Genomic DNA, 21,461 nt, shown 5'->3' with positions numbered 1-21,461 from the left:
AATTCATCTTGGATGTGCGCAACAGATAAATTTGAGAAGGAATCTTCCTGAAAGACCCGAGGATTCACTTCTCATCCTATGGTACAGAGCAGTTCGTGAAAATTACTCCAGAGGAGAAAGACATGCCTAATCTGGTATCCTGATCTATTTCTCATGGAAACGTCCCCCAAAACACAAGTCTATTCTCTCTTCAGGATTTGGTGGAGATTGATCGTGAAAATTGCTAAAAATGAGAAAGTTATAACTGATCAATGCTCTAAATCAGTGACAAATGGAATCATCCCCCAAAAGCCTTTCAGATTCGCTTCTTGGGATTTGGTAGATATCAGTTCATGATTTGATGAAAATTACTCAAAAGGAGACAGTTCTTCCTGATCAATGTTAGTAATTAATGACACTTGGAATCATCCTCCCAAATCCTTTGATAATTAACTCCTGGTGATTGTGAATAAAATCGGTTCATGAAAATTAGTAGGAAAGAGAAAATTCCTTCCTCACCCGTCTTCTGATGAATTTCCCATGGAATCATCCACCGGAAAAACAATTGCATTCTCTCTTGGTGCCTTGGAACAGATCGGTTTGTGCAAATTACTCAAAGTACGAAAATCGTTCTTTCCAAGCACCTAGTGGTAAAGACTCCAGCAATCCAGATTCTCTCCTCCTGAGTTTGTAGGGATTGGTTCATGAAAATTACTAACAAATCAACCATTTATTACTGATCACTGCATAGAATTAGTACCTCATAGAATCATCCTCCAAAGACCTTTTAGATACTCTGCTGGTCACTTGGTAGAGATGGGTAGTGTAAATTGCTAAAAATGAGACCTTCAATACTAATCAGATTGATTGTCTCATGCACGCTTCCTCGAAAAGCCATTCGGATTCTCTCCTGATCCTTTAGTAGAGATCGGTTCATGAAAATGACAAAAATTCAACAGTAATTACTGATCACTGCTAGTCATGAACTCCATCTGGCATGATCCTCCAAAATCCTTTCAGATTTGCTTCTGGTGATTTGTTATAGGTCGAGTCTCGAAAATTCCGAAAAAGAAGCAATTCTGAACGGCTTCGTGGTAGTCATTCATTCCTCAAACAATGAGCCTCCTTCGTACATTCCGATTCGCTCCTGTCGACTTGGAAGAAATCAGTTCCTGAAATAGACTCAGAATGAGAAATTCATCTTGGATGTGCGCAACAGATAAATTTGAGAAGGAATCTTCCTGAAAGACCCGAGGATTCACTTCTCATCCTATGGTACAGAGCAGTTCGTGAAAATTACTCCAGAGGAGAAAGACATGCCTAATCTGGTATCCTGATCTATTTCTCATGGAAACGTCCCCCAAAACACAAGTCTATTCTCTCTTCAGGATTTGGAGGAGATTGATCGTGAAAATTGCTAAAAATGAGAAAGTTATAACTGATCAATGCTCTAAATCAGTGACAAATGGAATCATCCCCCAAAAGCCTTTCAGATTCGCTTCTTGGGATTTGGTAGATATCAGTTCATGATTTGATGAAAATTACTCAAAAGGAGACAGTTCTTCCTGATCAATGTTAGTAATTCATGACACTTGGAATCATCCTCCCAAATCCTTTGATAATTAACTCCTGGTGATTGTGAATAAAATCGGTTCGTGAAAATTAGTAGGAAAGAGAAAATTCCTTCCTCACCCGTCTTCTGATGAATTTCCCATGGAATCATCCACCGGAAAAACAATTGCATTCTCTCTTGGTGCCTTGGAACGGATCGGTTTGTGCAAATTACTCAAAGTACGAAAATCGTTCTTTCCAAGCACCTAGTGGTAAAGACTCCAGCAATCCAGATTCTCTCCTCCTGAGTTTGTAGGGATTGGTTCATGAAAATTACTAACAAATCAACCATTTATTACTGATCACTGCATAGAATTAGTACCTCATAGAATCATCCTCCAAAGACCTTTTAGATACTCTGCTGGTCACTTGGGAGAGATGGGTAGTGTAAATTGCTAAAAATGAGACCTTCAATACTAATCAGATTGATTGTCTCATGCACGCTTCCTCGAAAAGCCATTCGGATTCTCTCCTGATCCTTTAGTAGAGATCGGTTCATGAAAATGACAAAAATTCAACAGTAATTACTGATCACTGCTAGTCACGAACTCCATCTGGCATGATCCTCCAAAATCCTTTCAGATTTGCTTCTGGTGATTTGTTATAGGTCGAGTCTCGAAAATTCCGAAAAAGAAGCAATTCTGAACGGCTTCGTGGTAGTCATTCATGCCTCAAATAATGAGCCTCCTTCGTACATTCCGATTCGCTCCTGTCGACTTGGAAGAAATCAGTTCCTGAAATACACTCAGAATGAGAAATTCATCTTGGATGTGCGCAACAGATAAATTTGAGAAGGAATCTTCCTGAAAGACCCGAGGATTCACTTCTCATCCTATGGTACAGAGCAGTTCGTGAAAATTACTCCAGAGGAGAAAGACATGCCTAATCTGGTATCCTGATCTATTTCTCATGGAAACGTCCCCCAAAACACAAGTCTATTCTCTCTTCAGGATTTGGTGGAGATTGATCGTGAAAATTGCTAAAAATGAGAAAGTTATAACTGATCAATGCTCTAAATCAGTGACAAATGGAATCATCCCCCAAAAGCCTTTCAGATTCGCTTCTTGGGATTTGGTAGATATCAGTTCATGATTTGATGAAAATTACTCAAAAGGAGACAGTTCTTCCTGATCAATGTTAGTAATTAATGACACTTGGAATCATCCTCCCAAATCCTTTGATAATTAACTCCTGGTGATTGTGAATAAAATCGGTTCGTGAAAATTAGTAGGAAAGAGAAAATTCCTTCCTCACCTGTCTTCTGATGAATTTCCCATGGAATCATCCACCGGAAAAACAATTGCATTCTCTCTTGGTGCCTTGGAACAGATCGGTTTGTGCAAATCACTCAAAGTATGACAATCGTTCTTTCCAAGCACCTAGTGGTAAAGACTCCAGCAATCCAGATTCTCTCCTCCTGAGTTTGTAGGGATTGGTTCATGAAAATTACTAACAAATCAACCATTTATTACTGATCACTGCATAGAATTAGTACCTCATAGAATCATCCTCCAAAGACCTTTTAGATACTCTGCTGGTCACTTGGGAGAGATGGGTAGTGTAAATTGCTAAAAATGAGACCTTCAATACTAATCAGATTGATTGTCTCATGCACGCTTCCTCGAAAAGCCATTCGGATTCTCTCCTGATCCTTTAGTAGAGATCGGTTCATGAAAATGACAAAAATTCAACAGTAATTACTGATCACTGCTAGTCATGAACTCCATCTGGCATGATCCTCCAAAATCCTTTCAGATTTGCTTCTGGTGATTTGTTATAGGTCGAGTCTCGAAAATTCCGAAAAATAAGCAATTCTGAAGGGCTTCGTGGTAGTCATTCATTCCTCAAATAATGAGCCTCCTTTGTACATTCCGATTCGCTCCTGTCCACTTGGAAGAAATCAGTTCCTGAAATAGACTCAGAATGAGAAATTCATCTTGGATGTGCGCAACAGATAAATTTGAGAAGGAATCTTCCTGAAAGACCCGAGGATTCACTTCTCATCCTATGGTACAGAGCAGTTCGTGAAAATTACTCCAGAGGAGAAAGACATGGCTAATCTGGTATCCTGATCTATTTCTCATGGAAACGTCACCCAAAACACAAGTCTATTCTCTCTTCAGGATTTGGTGGAGATTGATCGTGAAAATTGCTAAAAATGAGAAAGTTATAACTGATCAATGCTCTAAATCAGTGACAAATGGAATCATCCCCCAAAAGCCTTTCAGATTCGCTTCTTGGGATTTGGTAGATATCAGTTCATGATTTGATGAAAATTACTCAAAAGGAGACAGTTCTTCCTGATCAATGTTAGTAATTAATGACACTTGGAATCATCCTCCCAAATCCTTTGATAATTAACTCCTGGTGATTGTGAATAAAATCGGTTCATGAAAATTAGTAGGAAAGAGAAAATTCCTTCCTCACCCGTCTTCTGATGAATTTCCCATGGAATCATCCACCGGAAAAACAATTGCATTCTCTCTTGGTGCCTTGGAACAGATCGGTTTGTGCAAATTACTCAAAGTACGAAAATCGTTCTTTCCAAGCACCTAGTGGTAAAGACTCCAGCAATCCAGATTCTCTCCTCCTGAGTTTGTAGGGATTGGTTCATGAAAATTACTAACAAATCAACCATTTATTACTGATCACTGCATAGAATTAGTACCTCATAGAATCATCCTCCAAAGACCTTTTAGATACTCTGCTGGTCACTTGGTAGAGATGGGTAGTGTAAATTGCTAAAAATGAGACCTTCAATACTAATCAGATTGATTGTCTCATGCACGCTTCCTCGAAAAGCCATTCGGATTCTCTCCTGATCCTTTAGTAGAGATCGGTTCATGAAAATGACAAAAATTCAACAGTAATTACTGATCACTGCTAGTCATGAACTCCATCTGGCATGATCCTCCAAAATCCTTTCAGATTTGCTTCTGGTGATTTGTTATAGGTCGAGTCTCGAAAATTCCGAAAAAGAAGCAATTCTGAACGGCTTCGTGGTAGTCATTCATGCCTCAAATAATGAGCCTCCTTCGTACATTCCGATTCGCTCCTGTCGACTTGGAAGAAATCAGTTCCTGAAATAGACTCAGAATGAGAAATTCATCTTGGATGTGCGCAACAGATAAATTTGAGAAGGAATCTTCCTGAAAGACCCGAGGATTCACTTCTCATCCTATGGTACAGAGCAGTTCGTGAAAATTACTCCAGAGGAGAAAGACATGCCTAATCTGGTATCCTGATCTATTTCTCATGGAAACGTCCCCCAAAACACAAGTCTATTCTCTCTTCAGGATTTGGTGGAGATTGATCGTGAAAATGGCTAAAAATGAGAAAGTTATAACTGATCAATGCTCTAAATCAGTGACAAATGGAATCATCCCCCAAAAGCCTTTCAGATTCGCTTCTTGGGATTTGGTAGATATCAGTTCATGATTTGATGAAAATTACTCAAAAGGAGACAGTTCTTCCTGATCAACGTTAGTCATTAATGACACTTGGAATCATCCTCCCAAATCCTTTGATAATTAACTCCTGGTGATTGTGAATAAAATCGGTTCATGAAAATTAGTAGGAAAGAGAAAATTCCTTCCTCACCCGTCTTCTGATGAATTTCCCATGGAATCATCCACCGGAAAAACAATTGCATTCTCTCTTGGTGCCTTGGAACAGATCGGTTTGTGCAAATTACTCAAAGTACGAAAATCGTTCTTTCCAAGCACCTAGTGGTAAAGACTCCAGCAATCCAGATTCTCTCCTCCTGAGTTTGTAGGGATTGGTTCATGAAAATTACTAACAAATCAACCATTTATTACTGATCACTGCATAGAATTAGTACCTCATAGAATCATCCTCCAAAGACCTTTTAGATACTCTGCTGGTCACTTGGTAGAGATGGGTAGTGTAAATTGCTAAAAATGAGACCTTCAATACTAATCAGATTGATTGTCTCATGCACGCTTCCTCGAAAAGCCATTCGGATTCTCTCCTGATCCTTTAGTAGAGATCGGTTCATGAAAATGACAAAAATTCAACAGTAATTACTGATCACTGCTAGTCATGAACTCCATCTGGCATGATCCTCCAAAATCCTTTCAGATTTGCTTCTGGTGATTTGTTATAGGTCGAGTCTCGAAAATTCCGAAAAATAAGCAATTCTGAACGGCTTCGTGGTAGTCATTCATTCCTCAAATAATGAGCCTCCTTCGTACATTCCGATTCGCTCAGGTCGACTTGGAAGAAATCAGTTCCTGAAATAGACTCAGAATGAGAAATTCATCTTGGATGTGCGCAACAGATAAATTTGAGAAGGAATCTTCCTGAAAGACCCGAGGATTCACTTCTCATCCTATGGTACAGAGCAGTTCGTGAAAATTACTCCAGAGGAGAAAGACATGCCTAATCTGGTATCCTGATCTATTTCTCATGGAAACGTCCCCCAAAACACAAGTCTATTCTCTCTTCAGGATTTGGTGGAGATTGATCGTGAAAATTGCTAAAAATGAGAAAGTTATAACTGATCAATGCTCTAAATCAGTGACAAATGGAATCATCCCCCAAAAGCCTTTCAGATTCGCTTCTTGGGATTTGGTAGATATCAGTTCATGATTTGATGAAAATTACTCAAAAGGAGACAGTTCTTCCTGATCAATGTTAGTAATTCATGACACTTGGAATCATCCTCCCAAATCCTTTGATAATTAACTCCTGGTGATTGTGAATAAAATCGGTTCGTGAAAATTAGTCGGAAAGAGAAAATTCCTTCCTCACCCGTCTTCTGATGAATTTCCCATGGAATCATCCACCGGAAAAGCAATTGCATTCTCTCTTGGTGCCTTGGAACAGATCGGTTTGTGCAAATTACTCAAAGTACGAAAATCGTTCTTTCCAAGCACCTAGTGGTAAAGACTCCAGCAATCCAGATTCTCTCCTCCTGAGTTTGTAGGGATTGGTTCATGAAAATTACTAACAAATCAACCATTTATTACTGATCACTGCATAGAATTAGTACCTCATAGAATCATCCTCCAAAGACCTTTTAGATACTCTGCTGGTCACTTGGTAGAGATGGGTAGTGTAAATTGCTAAAAATGAGACCTTCAATACTAATCAGATTGATTGTCTCATGCACGCTTCCTCGAAAAGCCATTCGGATTCTCTCCTGATCCTTTAGTAGAGATCGGTTCATGAAAATGACAAAAATTCAACAGTAATTACTGATCACTGCTAGTCATGAACTCCATCTGGCATGATCCTCCAAAATCCTTTCAGATTTGCTTCTGGTGATTTGTTATAGGTCGAGTCTCGAAAATTCCGAAAAAGAAGCAATTCTGAACGGCTTCGTGGTAGTCATTCATGCCTCAAATAATGAGCCTCCTTCGTACATTCCGATTCGCTCCTGTCGACTTGGAAGAAATCAGTTCCTGAAATAGACTCAGAATGAGAAATTCATCTTGGATGTGCGCAACAGATAAATTTGAGAAGGAATCTTCCTGAAAGACCCGAGGATTCACTTCTCATCCTATGGTACAGAGCAGTTCGTGAAAATTACTCCAGAGGAGAAAGACATGCCTAATCTGGTATCCTGATCTATTTCTCATGGAAACGTCCCCCAAAACACAAGTCTATTCTCTCTTCAGGATTTGGTGGAGATTGATCGTGAAAATTGCTAAAAATGAGAAAGTTATAACTGATCAATGCTCTAAATCAGTGACAAATGGAATCATCCCCCAAAAGCCTTTCAGATTCGCTTCTTGGGATTTGGTAGATATCAGTTCATGATTTGATGAAAATTACTCAAAAGGAGACAGTTCTTCCTGATCAATGTTAGTAATTAATGACACTTGGAATCATCCTCCCAAATCCTTTGATAATTAACTCCTGGTGATTGTGAATAAAATCGGTTCATGAAAATTAGTAGGAAAGAGAAAATTCCTTCCTCACCCGTCTTCTGATGAATTTCCCATGGAATCATCCACCGGAAAAACAATTGCATTCTCTCTTGGTGCCTTGGAACAGATCGGTTTGTGCAAATTACTCAAAGTACGAAAATCGTTCTTTCCAAGCACCTAGTGGTAAAGACTCCAGCAATCCAGATTCTCTCCTCCTGAGTTTGTAGGGATTGGTTCATGAAAATTACTAACAAATCAACCATTTATTACTGATCACTGCATAGAATTAGTACCTCATAGAATCATCCTCCAAAGACCTTTTAGATACTCTGCTGGTCACTTGGTAGAGATGGGTAGTGTAAATTGCTAAAAATGAGACCTTCAATACTAATCAGATTGATTGTCTCATGCACGCTTCCTCGAAAAGCCATTCGGATTCTCTCCTGATCCTTTAGTAGAGATCGGTTCATGAAAATGACAAAAATTCAACAGTAATTACTGATCACTGCTAGTCATGAACTCCATCTGGCATGATCCTCCAAAATCCTTTCAGATTTGCTTCTGGTGATTTGTTATAGGTCGAGTCTCGAAAATTCCGAAAAAGAAGCAATTCTGAACGGCTTCGTGGTAGTCATTCATTCCTCAAATAATGAGCCTCCTTCGTACATTCCGATTCGCTCCTGTCGACTTGGAAGAAATCAGTTCCTGAAATAGACTCAGAATGAGAAATTCATCTTGGATGTGCGCAACAGATAAATTTGAGAAGGAATCTTCCTGAAAGACCCGAGGATTCACTTCTCATCCTATGGTACAGAGCAGTTCGTGAAAATTACTCCAGAGGAGAAAGACATGCCTAATCTGGTATCCTGATCTATTTCTCATGGAAACATCCCCCAAAACACAAGTCTATTCTCTCTTCAGGATTTGGAGGAGATTGATCGTGAAAATTGCTAAAAATGAGAAAGTTATAACTGATCAATGCTCTAAATCAGTGACAAATGGAATCATACCCCAAAAGCCTTTCAGATTCGCTTCTTGGGATTTGGTAGATATCAGTTCATGATTTGATGAAAATTACTCAAAAGGAGACAGTTCTTCCTGATCAATGTTAGTAATTCATGACACTTGGAATCATCCTCCCAAATCCTTTGATAATTAACTCCTGGTGATTGTGTATAAAATCGGTTCGTGAAAATTAGTAGGAAAGAGAAAATTCCTTCCTCACCCGTCTTCTGATGAATTTCCCATGGAATCATCCACCGGAAAAACAATTGCATTCTCTCTTGGTGCCTTGGAACGGATCGGTTTGTGCAAATTACTCAAAGTACGAAAATCGTTCTTTCCAAGCACCTAGTGGTAAAGACTCCAGCAATCCAGATTCTCTCCTCCTGAGTTTGTAGGGATTGGTTCATGAAAATTACTAACAAATCAACCATTTATTACTGATCACTGCATAGAATTAGTACCTCATAGAATCATCCTCCAAAGACCTTTTAGATACTCTGCTGGTCACTTGGGAGAGATGGGTAGTGTAAATTGCTAAAAATGAGACCTTCAATACTAATCAGATTGATTGTCTCATGCACGCTTCCTCGAAAAGCCATTCGCATTCTCTCCTGATCCTTTAGTAGAGATCGGTTCATGAAAATGACAAAAATTCAACAGTAATTACTGATCACTGCTAGTCATGAACTCCATCTGGCATGATCCTCCAAAATCCTTTCAGATTTGCTTCTGGTGATTTGTTATAGGTCGAGTCTCGAAAATTCCGAAAAAGAAGCAATTCTGAACGGCTTCGTGGTAGTCATTCATTCCTCAAATAATGAGCCTCCTTCGTACATTCCGATTCGCTCCTGTCGACTTGGAAGAAATCAGTTCCTGAAATAGACTCAGAATGAGAAATTCATCTTGGATGTGCGCAACAGATAAATTTGAGAAGGAATCTTCCTGAAAGACCCGAGGATTCACTTCTCATCCTATGGTACAGAGCAGTTCGTGAAAATTACTCCAGAGGAGAAAGACATGCCTAATCTGGTATCCTGATCTATTTCTCATGGAAACGTCCCCCAAAACACAAGTCTATTCTCTCTTCAGGATTTGGAGGAGATTGATCGTGAAAATTGCTAAAAATGAGAAAGTTATAACTGATCAATGCTCTAAATCAGTGACAAATGGAATCATACCCCAAAAGCCTTTCAGATTCGCTTCTTGGGATTTGGTAGATATCAGTTCATGATTTGATGAAAATTACTCAAAAGGAGACAGTTCTTCCTGATCAATGTTAGTAATTCATGACACTTGGAATCATCCTCCCAAATCCTTTGATAATTAACTCCTGGTGATTGTGAATAAAATCGGTTCGTGAAAATTAGTAGGAAAGAGAAAATTCCTTCCTCACCCGTCTTCTGATGAATTTCCCATGGAATCATCCACCGGAAAAACAATTGCATTCTCTCTTGGTGCCTTGGAACGGATCGGTTTGTGCAAATTACTCAAAGTACGAAAATCGTTCTTTCCAAGCACCTAGTGGTAAAGACTCCAGCAATCCAGATTCTCTCCTCCTGAGTTTGTAGGGATTGGTTCATGAAAATTACTAACAAATCAACCATTTATTACTGATCACTGCATAGAATTAGTACCTCATAGAATCATCCTCCAAAGACCTTTTAGATACTCTGCTGGTCACTTGGTAGAGATGGGTAGTGTAAATTGCTAAAAATGAGACCTTCAATACTAATCAGATTGATTGTCTCATGCACGCTTCCTCGAAAAGCCATTCGGATTCTCTCCTGATCCTTTAGTAGAGATCGGTTCATGAAAATGACAAAAATTCAACAGTAATTACTGATCACTGCTAGTCATGAACTCCATCTGGCATGATCCTCCAAAATCCTTTCAGATTTGCTTCTGGTGATTTGTTATAGGTCGAGTCTCGAAAATTCCGAAAAAGAAGCAATTCTGAACGGCTTCGTGGTAGTCATTCATTCCTCAAATAATGAGCCTCCTTCGTACATTCCGATTCGCTCAGGTCGACTTGGAAGAAATCAGTTCCTGAAATAGACTCAGAATGAGAAATTCATCTTGGATGTGCGCAACAGATAAATTTGAGAAGGAATCTTCCTGAAAGACCCGAGGATTCACTTCTCATCCTATGGTACAGAGCAGTTCGTGAAAATTACTCCAGAGGAGAAAGACATGGCTAATCTGGTATCCTGATCTATTTCTCATGGAAACATCCCCCAAAACACAAGTCTATTCTCTCTTCAGGATTTGGTGGAGATTGATCGTGAAAATTGCTAAAAATGAGAAAGTTATAACTGATCAATGCTCTAAATCAGTGACAAATGGAATCATCCCCCAAAAGCCTTTCAGATTCGCTTATTGGGATTTGGTAGATATCAGTTCATGATTTGATGAAAATTACTCAAAAGGAGACAGTTCTTCCTGATCAATGTTAGTAATTCATGACACTTGGAATCATCCTCCCAAATCCTTTGATAATTAACTCCTGGTGATTGTGTATAAAATCGGTTCGTGAAAATTAGTAGGAAAGAGAAAATTCCTTCCTCACCCGTCTTCTGATGAATTTCCCATGGAATCATCCACCGGAAAAACAATTGCATTCTCTCTTGGTGCCTTGGAACGGATCGGTTTGTGCAAATTACTCAAAGTACGAAAATCGTTCTTTCCAAGCACCTAGTGGTAAAGACTCCAGCAATCCAGATTCTCTCCTCCTGAGTTTGTAGGGATTGGTTCATGAAAATTACTAACAAATCAACCATTTATTACTGATCACTGCATAGAATTAGTACCTCATAGAATCATCCTCCAAAGACCTTTTAGATACTCTGCTGGTCACTTGGGAGAGATGGGTAGTGTAAATTGCTAAAAATGAGACCTTCAATACTAATCAGATTGATTGTCTCATGCACGCTTCCTCGAAAAGCCATTCGGATTCTCTCCTGATCCTTTAGTAGAGATCGGTTCATGAAAATGACAAAAATTCAACAGTAATTACTGATCACTGCTAGTCATGAACTCCATCTGGCATGATCCTCCAAAATCCTTTCAGATTTGCTTCTGGTGATTTGTTATAGGTCGAGTCTCGAAAATTCCGAAAAAGAAGCAATTCTGAACGGCTTCGTGGTAGTCATTCATGCCTCAAATAATGAGCCTCCTTCGTACATTCCGATTCGCTCCTGTCGACTTGGAAGAAATCAGTTCCTGAAATAGACTCAGAATGAGAAATTCATCTTGGATGTGCGCAACAGATAAATTTGAGAAGGAATCTTCCTGAAAGACCCGAGGATTCACTTCTCATCCTATGGTACAGAGCAGTTCGTGAAAATTACTCCAGAGGAGAAAGACATGCCTAATCTGGTATCCTGATCTATTTCTCATGGAAACGTCCCCCAAAACACAAGTCTATTCTCTCTTCAGGATTTGGAGGAGATTGATCGTGAAAATTGCTAAAAATGAGAAAGTTATAACTGATCAATGCTCTAAATCAGTGACAAATGGAATCATCCCCCAAAAGCCTTTCAGATTCGCTTCTTGGGATTTGGTAGATATCAGTTCATGATTTGATGAAAATTACTCAAAAGGAGACAGTTCTTCCTGATCAATGTTAGTAATTCATGACACTTGGAATCATCCTCCCAAATCCTTTGATAATTAACTCCTGGTGATTGTGAATAAAATCGGTTCGTGAAAATTAGTAGGAAAGAGAAAATTCCTTCCTCACCCGTCTTCTGATGAATTTCCCATGGAATCATCCACCGGAAAAACAATTGCATTCTCTCTTGGTGCCTTGGAACGGATCGGTTTGTGCAAATTACTCAAAGTACGAAAATCGTTCTTTCCAAGCACCTAGTGGTAAAGACTCCAGCAATCCAGATTCTCTCCTCCTGAGTTTGTAGGGATTGGTTCATGAAAATTACTAACAAATCAACCATTTATTACTGATCACTGCATAGAATTAGTACCTCATAGAATCATCCTCCAAAGACCTTTTAGATACTCTGCTGGTCACTTGGTAGAGATGGGTAGTGTAAATTGCTAAAAATGAGACCTTCAATACTAATCAGATTGATTGTCTCATGCACGCTTCCTCGAAAAGCCATTCGGATTCTCTCCTGATCCTTTAGTAGAGATCGGTTCATGAAAATGACAAAAATTCAACAGTAATTACTGATCACTGCTAGTCATGAACTCCATCTGGCATGATCCTCCAAAATCCTTTCAGATTTGCTTCTGGTGATTTGTTATAGGTCGAGTCTCGAAAATTCCGAAAAAGAAGCAATTCTGAACGGCTTCGTGGTAGTCATTCATTCCTCAAATAATGAGCCTCCTTCGTACATTCCGATTCGCTCCTGTCGACTTGGAAGAAATCAGTTCCTGAAATAGACTCAGAATGAGAAATTCATCTTGGATGTGCGCAACAGATAAATTTGAGAAGGAATCTTCCTGAAAGACCCGAGGATTCACTTCTCATCCTATGGTACAGAGCAGTTCGTGAAAATTACTCCAGAGGAGAAAGACATGGCTAATCTGGTATCCTGATCTATTTCTCATGGAAACATCCCCCAAAACACAAGTCTATTCTCTCTTCAGGATTTGGTGGAGATTGATCGTGAAAATTGCTAAAAATGAGAAAGTTATAACTGATCAATGCTCTAAATCAGTGACAAATGGAATCATCCCCCAAAAGCCTTTCAGATTCGCTTCTTGGGATTTGGTAGATATCAGTTCATGATTTGATGAAAATTACTCAAAAGGAGACAGTTCTTCCTGATCAATGTTAGTAATTAATGACACTTGGAATCATCCTCCCAAATCCTTTGATAATTAACTCCTGGTGATTGTGAATAAAATCGGTTCGTGAAAATTAGTAGGAAAGAGAAAATTCCTTCCTCACCCGTCTTCTGATGAATTTCCCATGGAATCATCCACCGGAAAAACAATTGCATTCTCTCTTGGTGCCTTGGAACAGATCGGTTTGTGCAAATTACTCAAAGTACGAAAATGGTTCTTTCCAAGCACCTAGTGGTAAAGACTCCAGCAATCCAGATTCTCTCCTCCTGAGTTTGTAGGGATTGGTTCATGAAAATTACTAACAAATCAACCATTTATTACTGATCACTGCATAGAATTAGTACCTCATAGAATCATCCTCCAAAGACCTTTTAGATACTCTGCTGGTCACTTGGGAGAGATGGGTAGTGTAAATTGCTAAAAATGAGACCTTCAATACTAATCAGATTGATTGTCTCATGCACGCTTCCTCGAAAAGCCATTCGGATTCTCTCCTGATCCTTTAGTAGAGATCGGTTCATGAAAATGACAAAAATTCAACAGTAATTACTGATCACTGCTAGTCATGAACTCCATCTGGCATGATCCTCCAAAATCCTTTCAGATTTGCTTCTGGTGATTTGTTATAGGTCGAGTCTCGAAAATTCCGAAAAAGAAGCAATTCTGAACGGCTTCGTGGTAGTCATTCATTCCTCAAATAATGAGCCTCCTTCGTACATTCCGATTCGCTCCTGTCGACTTGGAAGAAATCAGTTCCTGAAATAGACTCAGAATGAGAAATTCATCTTGGATGTGCGCAACAGATAAATTTGAGAAGGAATCTTCCTGAAAGACCCGAGGATTCACTTCTCGTCCTATGGTACAGAGCAGTTCGTGAAAATTACTCCAGAGGAGAAAGACATGGCTAATCTGGTATCCTCATCTATTTCTCATGGAAACGTCCCCCAAAACACAAGTCTATTCTCTCTTCAGGATTGGGTGGAGATTGATCGTGAAAATTGCTAAAAATGAGAAAGTTATAACTGATCAATGCTCTAAATCAGTGACAAATGGAATCATCCCCCAAAAGCCTTTCAGATTCGCTTCTTGGGATTTGGTAGATATCAGTTCATGAATTGATGAAAATTACTCAAAAGGAGACAGTTCTTCCTGATCAATGTTAGTAATTAATGACCCTTGGAATCATCCTCCCAAATCCTTTGATAATTAACTCCTGGTGATTGTGAATAAAATCGGTTCGTGAAAATTAGTCGGAAAGAGAAAATTCCTTCCTCACCCGTCTTCTGATGAATTTCCCATGGAATCATCCACCGGAAAAACAATTGCATTCTCTCTTGGTGCCTTGGAACAGATCGGTTTGTGCAAATTACTCAAAGTACGAAAATCGTTCTTTCCAAGCACCTAGTGGTAAAGACTCCAGCAATCCAGATTCTCTCCTCCTGAGTTTGTAGGGATTGGTTCATGAAAATTACTAACAAATCAACCATTTATTACTGATCACTGCATAGAATTAGTACCTCATAGAATCATCCTCCAAAGACCTTTTAGATACTCTGCTGGTCACTTGGTAGAGATGGGTAGTGTAAATTGCTAAAAATGAGACCTTCAATACTAATCAGATTGATTGTCTCATGCACGCTTCCTCGAAAAGCCATTCGGATTCTCTCCTGATCCTTTAGTAGAGATCGGTTCATGAAAATGACAAAAATTCAACAGTAATTACTGATCACTGCTAGTCATGAACTCCATCTGGCATGATCCTCCAAAATCCTTTCAGATTTGCTTCTGGTGATTTGTTATAGGTCGAGTCTCGAAAATTCCGAAAAAGAAGCAATTCTGAACGGCTTCGTGGTAGTCATTCATTCCTCAAATAATGAGCCTCCTTCGTACATTCCGATTCGCTCCTGTCGACTTGGAAGAAATCAGTTCCTGAAATAGACTCAGAATGAGAAATTCATCTTGGATGTGCGCAACAGATAAATTTGAGAAGGAATCTTCCTGAAAGACCCGAGGATTCACTTCTCATCCTATGGTACAGAGCAGTTGGTGAAAATTACTCCAGAGGAGAAAGACATGTCTAATCTGGTATCCTGATATATTTCTCATGGAAACGTCCCCCAAAACACAAGTCTATTCTCTCTTCAGGATTTGGAGGAGATTGATCGTAAAAATTGCTAAAAATGAGAAAGTTATAACTGATCAATGCTCTAAATCAGTGACAAATGGAATCATCCCCCAAAAGCCTTTCAGATTCGCTTCTTGGGATTTGGTAGATATCAGTTCATGATTTGATGAAAATTACTCAAAAGGAGACAGTTCTTCCTGATCAATGTTAGTAATTAATGACACTTGGAATCATCCTCCCAAATCCTTTGATAATTAACTCCTGGTGATTGTGAATAAAATCGGTTCGTGAAAATTAGTCGGAAAGAGAAAATTCCTTCCTCACCCGTCTTCTGATGAATTTCCCATGGAATCATCCACCGGAAAAACAATTGCATTCTCTCTTGGTGCCTTGGAACAGATCGGTTTGTGCAAATTACTCAAAGTATGAAAATCGTTCTTTCCAAGCACCTAGTGGTAAAGACTCCAGCAATCCAGATTCTCTCCTCCTGAGTTTGTAGGGATTGGTTCATGAAAATTACTAACAAATCAACCATTTATTACTGATCACTGCATAGAATTAGTACCTCATAGAATCATCCTCCAAAGACCTTTTAGATACTCTGCTGGTCACTTGGTAGAGATGGGTAGTGTAAATTGCTAAAAATGAGACCTTCAATACTAATCAGATTGATTGTCTCATGCACGCTTCCTCGAAAAGCCATTCGGATTCTCTCCTGATCCTTTAGTAGAGATCGGTTCATGAAAATGACAAAAATTCAACAGTAATTACTGATCACTGCTAGTCATGAACTCCATCTGGCATGATCCTCCAAAATCCTTTCAGATTTGCTTCTGGTGATTTGTTATAGGTCGAGTCTCGAAAATTCCGAAAAAGAAGCAATTCTGAACGGCTTCGTGGTAGTCATTCATTCCTCAAATAATGAGCCTCCTTTGTACATTCCGATTCGCTCCTGTCCACTTGGAAGAAATCAGTTCCTGAAATAGACTCAGAATGAGAAATTCATCTTGGATGTGCGCAACAGATAAATTTGAGAAGGAATCTTCCTGAAAGACCCGAGGATTCACTTCTCATCCTATGGTACAGAGCAGTTCGTGAAAATTACTCCAGAGGAGAAAGACATGGCTAATCTGGTATCCTGATCTATTTCTCATGGAAACGTCCCCCAAAACACAAGTCTATTCTCTCTTCAGGATTTGGTGGAGATTGATCGTGAAAATTGCTAAAAATGAGAAAGTTATAACTGATCAATGCTCTAAATCAGTGACAAATGGAATCATCCCCCAAAAGCCTTTCAGATTCGCTTCTTGGGATTTGGTAGATATCAGTTCATGATTTGATGAAAATTACTCAAAAGGAGACAGTTCTTCCTGATCAATGTTAGTCATTAATGACACTTGGAATCATCCTCCCAAATCCTTTGATAATTAACTCCTGGTGATTGTGAATAAAATCGGTTGGTGAAAATTAGTAGGAAAGAGAAAATTCCTTCCTCACCCGTCTTCTGATGAATTTCCCATGGAATCATCCACCGGAAAAACAATTGCATTCTCTCTTGGTGCTTTGGAACAGATCGGTTTGTGCAAATTACTCAAAGTACGAAAATCGTTCTTTCCAAGCACCTAGTGGTAAAGACTCCAGCAATCCGGATTCTCTCCTCCTGAGTTTGTAGGGATTGGTTCATGAAAATTACTAACAAATCAACCATTTATTACTGATCACTGCATAGAATTAGTACCTCATAGAATCATCCTCCAAAGACCTTTTAGATACTCTGCTGGTCACTTGGTAGAGATGGGTAGTGTAAATTGCTAAAAATGAGACCTTCAATACTAATCAGATTGATTGTCTCATGCACGCTTCCTCGAAAAGCCATTCGGATTCTCTCCTGATCCTTTAGTAGAGATCGGTTCATGAAAATGACAAAAATTCAACAGTAATTACTGATCACTGCTAGTCATGAACTCCATCTGGCATGATCCTCCAAAATCCTTTCAGATTTGCTTCTGGTGATTTGTTATAGGTCGAGTCTCGAAAATTCCGAAAAAGAAGCAATTCTGAACGGCTTCGTGGTAGTCATTCATTCCTCAAATAATGAGCCTCCTTCGTACATTCCGATTCGCTCCTGTCGACTTGGAAGAAATCAGTTCCTGAAATAGACTCAGAATGAGAAATTCATCTTGGATGTGCGCAACAGATAAATTTGAGAAGGAATCTTCCTGAAAGACCCGAGGATTCACTTCTCATCCTATGGTACAGAGCAGTTGGTGAAAATTACTCCAGAGGAGAAAGACATGCCTAATCTGGTATCCTGATCTATTTCTCATGGAAACGTCCCCCAAAACACAAGTCTATTCTCTCTTCAGGATTTGGAGGAGATTGATCGTGAAAATTGCTAAAAATGAGAAAGTTATAACTGATCAATGCTCTAAATCAGTGACAAATGGAATCATCCCCCAAAAGCCTTTCAGATTCGCTTCTTGGGATTTGGTAGATATCAGTTCATGATTTGATGAAAATTACTCAAAAGGAGACAGTTCTTCCTGATCAATGTTAGTAATTAATGACACTTGGAATCATCCTCCCAAATCCTTTGATAATTAACTCCTGGTGATTGTGAATAAAATCGGTTCGTGAAAATTAGTAGGAAAGAGAAAATTCCTTCCTCACCCGTCTTCTGATGAATTTCCCATGGAATCATCCACCGGAAAAACAATTGCATTCTCTCTTGGTGCCTTGGAACAGATCGGTTTGTGCAAATTACTCAAAGTACGAAAATCGTTCTTTCCAAGCACCTAGTGGTAAAGACTCCAGCAATCCAGATTCTCTCCTCCTGAGTTTGTAGGGATTGGTTCATGAAAATTACTAACAAATCAACCATTTATTACTGATCACTGCATAGAATTAGTACCTCATAGAATCATCCTCCAAAGACCTTTTAGATACTCTGCTGGTCACTTGGTAGAGATGGGTAGTGTAAATTGCTAAAAATGAGACCTTCAATACTAATCAGATTGATTGTCTCATGCACGCTTCCTCGAAAAGCCATTCGGATTCTCTCCTGATCCTTTAGTAGAGATCGGTTCATGAAAATGACAAAAATTCAACAGTAATTACTGATCACTGCTAGTCATGAACTCCATCTGGCATGATCCTCCAAAATCCTTTCAGATTTGCTTCTGGTGATTTGTTATAGGTCGAGTCTCGAAAATTCCGAAAAAGAAGCAATTCTGAACGGCTTCGTGGTAGTCATTCATGCCTCAAATAATGAGCCTCCTTCGTACATTCCGATTCGCTCCTGTCGACTTGGAAGAAATCAGTTCCTGAAATAGACTCAGAATGAGAAATTCATCTTGGATGTGCGCAACAGATAAATTTGAGAAGGAATCTTCCTGAAAGACCCGAGGATTCACTTCTCATCCTATGGTACAGAGCAGTTCGTGAAAATTACTCCAGAGGAGAAAGACATGCCTAATCTGGTATCCTGATCTATTTCTCATGGAAACGTCCCCCAAAACACAAGTCTATTCTCTCTTCAGGATTTGGAGGAGATTGATCGTGAAAATTGCTAAAAATGAGAAAGTTATAACTGATCAATGCTCTAAATCAGTGACAAATGGAATCATCCCCCAAAAGCCTTTCAGATTCGCTTCTTGGGATTTGGTAGATATCAGTTCATGATTTGATGAAAATTACTCAAAAGGAGACAGTTCTTCCTGATCAATGTTAGTAATTCATGACACTTGGAATCATCCTCCCAAATCCTTTGATAATTAACTCCTGGTGATTGTGAATAAAATCGGTTCGTGAAAATTAGTAGGAAAGAGAAAATTCCTTCCTCACCCGTCTTCTGATGAATTTCCCATGGAATCATCCACCGGAAAAACAATTGCATTCTCTCTTGGTGCCTTGGAACGGATCGGTTTGTGCAAATTACTCAAAGTACGAAAATCGTTCTTTCCAAGCACCTAGTGGTAAAGACTCCAGCAATCCAGATTCTCTCCTCCTGAGTTTGTAGGGATTGGTTCATGAAAATTACTAACAAATCAACCATTTATTACTGATCACTGCATAGAATTAGTACCTCATAGAATCATCCTCCAAAGACCTTTTAGATACTCTGCTGGTCACTTGGGAGAGATGGGTAGTGTAAATTGCTAAAAATGAGACCTTCAATACTAATCAGATTGATTGTCTCATGCACGCTTCCTCGAAAAGCCATTCGGATTCTCTCCTGATCCTTTAGTAGAGATCGGTTCATGAAAATGACAAAAATTCAACAGTAATTACTGATCACTGCTAGTCATGAACTCCATCTGGCATGATCCTCCAAAATCCTTTCAGATTTGCTTCTGGTGATTTGTTATAGGTCGAGTCTCGAAAATTCCGAAAAAGAAGCAATTCTGAACGGCTTCGTGGTAGTCATTCATTCCTCAAATAATGAGCCTCCTTCGTACATTCCGATTCGCTCCTGTCGACTTGGAAGAAATCAGTTCCTGAAATAGACTCAGAATGAGAAATTCATCTTGGATGTGCGCAACAGATAAATTTGAGAAGGAATCTTCCTGAAAGACCCGAGGATTCACTTCTCATCCTATGGTACAGAGCAGTTCGTGAAAATTACTCCAGAGGAGAAAGACATGGCTAATCTGGTATCCTGATCTATTTCTCATGGAAACATCCCCCAAAACACAAGTCTATTCTCTCTTCAGGATTTGGTGGAGATTGATCGTGAAAATTGCTAAAAATGAGAAAGTTATAACTGATCAATGCTCTAAATCAGTGACAAATGGAATCATCCCCCAAAAGCCTTTCAGATTCGCTTCTTGGGATTTGGTAGATATCAGTTCATGATTTGATGAAAATTACTCAAAAGGAGACAGTTCTTCCTGATCAATGTTAGTAATTAATGACACTTGGAATCATCCTCCCAAATCCTTTGATAATTAACTCCTGGTGATTGTGAATAAAATCGGTTCGTGAAAATTAGTAGGAAAGAGAAAATTCCTTCCTCACCCGTCTTCTGATGAATTTCCCATGGAATCATCCACCGGAAAAACAATTGCATTCTCTCTTGGTGCCTTGGAACAGATCGGTTTGTGCAAATTACTCAAAGTACGAAAATGGTTCTTTCCAAGCACCTAGTGGTAAAGACTCCAGCAATCCAGATTCTCTCCTCCTGAGTTTGTAGGGATTGGTTCATGAAAATTACTAACAAATCAACCATTTATTACTGATCACTGCATAGAATTAGTACCTCATAGAATCATCCTCCAAAGACCTTTTAGATACTCTGCTGGTCACTTGGGAGAGATGGGTAGTGTAAATTGCTAAAAATGAGACCTTCAATACTAATCAGATTGATTGTCTCATGCACGCTTCCTCGAAAAGCCATTCGGATTCTCTCCTGATCCTTTAGTAGAGATCGGTTCATGAAAATGACAAAAATTCAACAGTAATTACTGATCACTGCTAGTCATGAACTCCATCTGGCATGATCCTCCAAAATCCTTTCAGATTTGCTTCTGGTGATTTGTTATAGGTCGAGTCTCGAAAATTCCGAAAAAGAAGCAATTCTGAACGGCTTCGTGGTAGTCATTCATTCCTCAAATAATGAGCCTCCTTCGTACATTCCGATTCGCTCCTGTCGACTTGGAAGAAATCAGTTCCTGAAATAGACTCAGAATGAGAAATTCATCTTGGATGTGCGCAACAGATAAATTTGAGAAGGAATCTTCCTGAAAGACCCGAGGATTCACTTCTCGTCCTATGGTACAGAGCAGTTCGTGAAAATTACTCCAGAGGAGAAAGACATGGCTAATCTGGTATCCTCATCTATTTCTCATGGAAACGTCCCCCAAAACACAAGTCTATTCTCTCTTCAGGATTGGGTGGAGATTGATCGTGAAAATTGCTAAAAATGAGAAAGTTATAACTGATCAATGCTCTAAATCAGTGACAAATGGAATCATCCCCCAAAAGCCTTTCAGATTCGCTTCTTGGGATTTGGTAGATATCAGTTCATGAATTGATGAAAA

The sequence above is a fragment of the Eretmochelys imbricata genome, chromosome 25 (genome assembly GCF_965152235.1).
Source record: "Eretmochelys imbricata isolate rEreImb1 chromosome 25, rEreImb1.hap1, whole genome shotgun sequence".
NCBI lineage: Eukaryota > Metazoa > Chordata > Testudines > Cheloniidae > Eretmochelys > Eretmochelys imbricata.
This window is presented reverse-complemented; position numbering follows the sequence as displayed.